The following is a 6,000-nucleotide window of genomic DNA, read 5'->3' as shown; positions in this document are numbered from 1 at the left end:
ATATCAGCAGCATAAATTAAAGCCTTAGACACTGCAAGTAATTCCGCTGACATTATAGAAATGTATTTATTATTCATTTTATATTTATTTATTTCAAGGAACAAATCTACTCTTTCATGTTATTTAAAAATTTGTTATCAAGACGAATAGGATTAGTAAAACCAAAACAATCATGTTTTCATAATACCAAACAATTTTTAAAATTTTATAATTATACAGTACTCCAAAAGTGATAATGCGCATAGAAATCTTCGTCAAAGTTCGGTAACTGTCATATGCTCGGAGCGTCCGAAGACGATATGTATATAGAGTGGTGAAATGCATTTTCTTCTTGCATAATTTAGTAAAATTTGTTTAGCCAAATGAAATACATTTTGGAAATACGACAATTACGAAGATTTGCATGCGCATTATTAGTTTTGGAGTACTGTACCTGCAAACATGGTACAGCTTCTCTTATGGGCTCTCCACATTCACGCGCGATTCGCGGGCGTGAATCGTGGCGCGAATTGCGGCGCAAATCACGCGTGAACTTTTCTTGGCTCCACATTTGCAGTGTTCACAGTTGTGTTCACAGTATAGTTCGCGCGCTCGACGAATATGGACGAAGTTGTTGCTTCGACAGGCCTACTGCTGTGTGCATTTGCATATTATAATTATGTCTGTATTAAAAGTAAAAAACAAATTAAAAAGAAGTGGAGGAAACGAAGATGGTGGATGACGAGTATTCATCGTAATAGAACAAGGTTTGTAATATTTTGTTCAGTATTGGGCTAACGTTTTATAAAAATAGGGGTAGGTACATAAAATTTATTGTATTTAATACCTTTCTTTGTTACAGCCTAACTATGGAGAAGCAGTTAAATGAATTAGTTGCTGAATCTTCTCGTGAATTTAAAAAGTTAACTCGTATGTCTAAAGCAGATTTTGAATACCTACTAAACAAGGTTTCACCACTGATTGCAAAACAAGATACCCAATTTCGGAAAGCTGTTCCAGCAAAGATACGTCTTGCCATAACGATATTTGGCATCTGGAGATGACTTCGAAAACCTTCATTTTTTATTTAAAGTTTCCCCGCAGCTGATTTCTCAAATTATACCTGAAGTTTATCGAGCTTTGAATAAAGTGTTAAAGGATGAAATAAAAGTAAGAACATAAAATCACATAGGTATTTATTATTATAATCAGTACGAAATTAAAAAGAATTTTAATAATATTATTCATTAAGCAAAATATCGTGGCTATCGATGTGAGCTTCAATTAACTTGACATAAAAGCTTTTTCTATTATATCAAAATTACTTATCTTCTACACCGACCAAATAAATATTTGCGTCTTCATTGGTGTCTTGTTCTGGAATTTGAACAACTGGAGGATGGATCATTTCATTCGATTGTATAATAATACTTGAGCCTATGTTTCCATTATTGGTAATACTATTTTGTACGGTCTTCGGGACATAATGAATCGATGGCTCGGAATGTGCTGATGATGAAATGCCAGATCTTGGTTGGTGGTGAATAATTGGCTCGAAATATGTTGATGATGAAGTGCCAGGTCTCGGTTGGTATTGAATGATGGGCTCGGAATGTGCTGATGATGAAGTGCCAAGTCTTGATTGGTATTGAATGATTGGATCGGAATGTGTTGATGATGAAGTGCCAGGTCTTGGTTTGTATTGAATGATATGTTGTTGTTGTAACGGTGATCCTTTTGGTGACAGTGGTGGTATTGGCGATGAGGATGCTGATGATGCGGTATAATGAGATCTTAAAATCATGCCATCTATGTCATGCATCAATTTCATTCTTTTCTCTTCTGACAATTTTCTCAACTTTTTGGCCAAAAGTCTACCATACAAATCACAGTCGTCTTCTTGAATTGTATTGATAGATTGATTGTCATGCCTTTTTATAGTAGATTTAAACGTTGCCAGAGCTTCTTTCATCATTTTTCCTGCCTCTGTGACTTCGCTAGGATTTTTACGCCGACGAATTGTTGGTGTAGCTGTAGTATTAGTATTAACATCCTGACTTTGTTGTGAATCATTCTGATTTTGATTTTCCTGCTCTTCTTCAAGATTCTCTTGTTCTGTGTCATCCATATTTTCTGGCTGTGTTACCTTAAATAAAAATAAATTTATTTGATTACTTTTGTTGTTATAGTTGCCGTCATGTCCAGAAGAATGGCTACAAATAGAAAATGGATTTTCATCAAAATTTCCTCATGCTGTCGGATCCATGGATGGCAAGCATATTGTTTTGGAAAGTCCAATGAACTCTGGATCGGAATATTATAATTATAAAAGAACATATAGTATAGTATTAATGGCGTTAGTTGACAGCCAATACAATTTCATTTTTGCTGACATCGGATGTCCAGGTAGCATAAGCGATGGTGGTGTTTTTATGAATACTCTTTTATGGAAAAAAATTTGCAGAAATGATTTAAATTTACCAACACCATGGCCTCTACTGGGTTCAGATATCGAAATACCCTACGTTTTTTTGGGAGATGGAGCTTTTGCCCTTTCTGAGTATATTATGAAACCATATCCAGGAAATTACGATATGGGATCTCCACCGTATACCCTTCGACAACTGATGCTGCTTGATTTTCTTGGTTCACACTTTGGCGTAAAAAAATCATGCAATATGACGTCAGAACATGAGCTGATCCATAGGGTTATCACATATTACACGTAAACGCCAGGGTGCATTAGTAACAGCCAAAACAGCCATATCTATCATAATAATAGTTATATGTAAATAGTATCTACCACCACTATTTTCCGTGAACATTGTCTACAGGTAAAATAATGAAACTGAAAGATGAAGGTTGCTTGTCCATTATTTTTAAATATTTGTACAGGGTTCAGCAATATTCTAAACAACAATGGATTGAGGTAGTACAAAGTAATAGAGGCGATCCTCGCTGGACACCTCGTGAACATAGTGTTATATGTTCCATACACTTTATTTATTTATTAACAGAACATCAGAGGTCCACTTGTAAGTATTATTTCTTAATTACTATGTTAGTTTACATTGTTTTTATACAGTTTACATTTACATTAATTTAAATATTATCATTATTGAATATTTTACCATTTATAATTAGTCATTTTATTTTTATTAATATTTTTATTAATATAAGATGCATGTACTTGCTCACAATGGTGCAAGTACACACAATCGAATCTGTCTGCAATCATTTTAAGAGCGCTATTGGTACTGCCCTGCACCCGGCGCATGTACATCTCTTCCGTATTATACTATAAAAGCAATCTACCCGAGCTTCAGCAAACATCCCTGATGCGCTACAGTGGTGGTATATTGAATACGCAGAGCATTGTATGCCCGACGAACATAGTTATACCAGAGGCTGCACGTGTAGAAATTAGAGCAATATGCTCGGAATAGTGTTAATTTCACTTCAGTGGAACAACGAGCAAACCTCTTGGCCACCATGTTCGCACGGACCGACAACGCTCTGCGCTCCCTTATGCCGGAGCATATATATATGTATAACCAAGGGCGGACGTAGACCGCTGGTGTTGTGCGATCACAAGCATTGTACGAGTGTCCGATATGGGCGGACAAACTGCTGACGCGCAATACAATCGTTTTATATAATTATATATTTTCTTTGATTATATAAAACCGTTTTAAGCAGCTTGTGTGCTAGTTGGGCGGTGTGTCAAATATACTGACAATCTCATGTTCACCCACTTTAATTATAGGATGCTCTGCAGTGGGTCCCAAGAGACAGATAACTCTCTTGTTCACTCCATCCATGTCACAAACAGAGACACAAATGTTCAAACCGGCATCAAAACAAGAGCTTAAAACCTGAAACAATTTAAACACCTTTATCTATTATGTAAATTTGCATGAAATATTGAGTGGTGAGCCTATTGCCATTAATCGGGGACATATCCAGAATCCTTTCTGTTACTAATAATTTGCGAATAGGAAAACACAATAACACCACTCACCCTGGGAGTCACACCCGGTACCAATAAACTAACTTTTATAACAATATTACTTATGTTATAGCTTTAAATGAATGCTTAACTCTTTTATCAATACAGACAATCTATCTGCTGTCACAGAGCCACATGACAAATAATATGCCACTGGCTGTTTAACTTTTTTTCGGATGCCCACCACCATCAAAACAAGGGCGTGAGAAGCTAAAGTGCGTTTCACCAAAGAGTTCCCTTCGCCGGTATGTTGGTAGTGCTTGAATTAGTGTTGCCAGATTGCGAAGATTGTTATTACCTAATAGTGAGGAGATTTCCTACATTAGGCAGCCGACCCGTAAGATACGGGATAAGGCTAGGAAGAAAGGAGAATATTTTCTCTGTCATTTTTGATTTAAAAAAAATATTTTCGATAGATGTTGTCTTCCTTTATATATGAAATAGGAAATATCAATTTTATTACGTACACGATCAAAATGAAACTCCTGTAATTTAACCATATAAATATTTATTTTAAAAAGGCATTATTTTTTTAAATGATTGTGCTCCTCCAACGGTTCTACACCTGATATAGTACTGCTGTCACTATCTCCAGGGTCACTGCTATCTGAAGTATCACTTTCATCCCCTACTGCGATTATAAATCGATCTATTTCATTATCAACAGCTATACCATCGTTAAAGTACCTACTTGTCTTCAATGCTCTCGACGTGACAGCACTCTTTCATCCATTCTTCTGGTGTGATACTACGAAATGCATCTTCGGTTATTTTGACTATATTTTTTTGCTTCTTGACCCACGTTTTTTTCTGCTATCCGCCTTTTTAAAAGACTCCATATGAGCTCGATTGGGTTCAAGTCACAGTGGTAAGGAGGAAGTCTTACCACTTTATGCCCATGATCTTGTAATAGTAAATCGACTTCGTAGAGAGGTGGTTCTTTGTGTTCTTTGATAATTTCAAATAATTGACTTTTTACCATAGTTGATAAATATGCAAGGCCTTTGTTCACAATCCATTCTTGCATTTCTGATTTTGTACTTGACATGGTGGGTGCTTTATTTACCGCTACCGTGTGGTACGACGCATTATCCATTACCACTATTGACTGCGCAGGCAGAAATGGCAAAAGCTTATCTTTTATCCATTTCATGAAGTTTTCCCTGTTTATATCATCGTGGTAGTCTCCTGACTTAGTTTGAGATTTGAAAATCAACTGCGCATCGGGTATGAAACCCATTTTACCGCCTGCATGTACAATGATCCATCTTGGGCCTTTTGAATCTGAAGACAAAACCCCTTCCTCAGTTTCACTTTGCCAGCATTTACCGGCACAGTATGTGGAATGAATGTATGTTTCATCCAAATAGACGACTGGTCGTGGTAGGTCACTGAGACGATTGCTTCGAATTTCTTCTACATATCTATGGCGCCATGCCACGATGTCGTATCTTTCCATCAGTATCTTTCTTTTAGATTTACATTTTTTGAAATAAAATCCCAACTCTTTTAAGTTTCGCCACAATGAGGTACGACTACCCTTGAAGTCAATTTCGCTTCGCATTTCATGCAACAATTTAGTAAGAGTGGGCAACTCCTTCTTCACGACATAAAATTCGTAAATTTTGTGACACAAACACTAAGTTCAAAGTCATCAAGCTTTATTTTTTTTTCTCTAGGACGATGCTTGCCCGTTGTTGAAATTTTTGTTTCTGTAAGGGCAGCAACCTCACCTTCTTTCGTGATTTTTGAAACGGTTTTTTCCGAAATGCCTAAAACAAAAAAAATGTTGTGTGGTTTTATGAAACCACGGTAAAAGTGAAACTTTTTTTCACACTATAGACATTTAACTAAAATTTTTTCTAATAATATTCCATTAAGGGTATAAAAATCGCTTTATCAATCTTAATTTTATACTTGGAAAATTGGAATGATAATGGGAAATAATAAAATTAGACGTCCTCTAACTAATATTTTTATTCAACTCTGTATCTTATACAGTACGACTTACA

General features: G+C 36.0%; 2 pseudogenes; one reads left to right on the top strand and one right to left on the bottom strand.

Annotated features, from left to right (window-relative positions):
• Window positions 1–443: 443 nt before the first annotated feature.
• Window positions 444–2,960, top strand: LOC123698377 (annotated as a pseudogene).
• Window positions 2,961–4,512: 1,552 nt separating this feature from the next.
• On the bottom strand, window positions 4,513–5,440 carry LOC123698734 (annotated as a pseudogene).
• Window positions 5,441–6,000: the final 560 nt, after the last annotated feature.

The sequence above is a fragment of the Colias croceus genome, chromosome 16, assembly GCF_905220415.1.
Source record: "Colias croceus chromosome 16, ilColCroc2.1".
Taxonomy (NCBI): Eukaryota; Metazoa; Arthropoda; class Insecta; order Lepidoptera; family Pieridae; genus Colias; species Colias croceus.
Note: the sequence above shows the minus strand (reverse complement) of the source record. Positions and strands in the feature narration are given on the sequence as shown.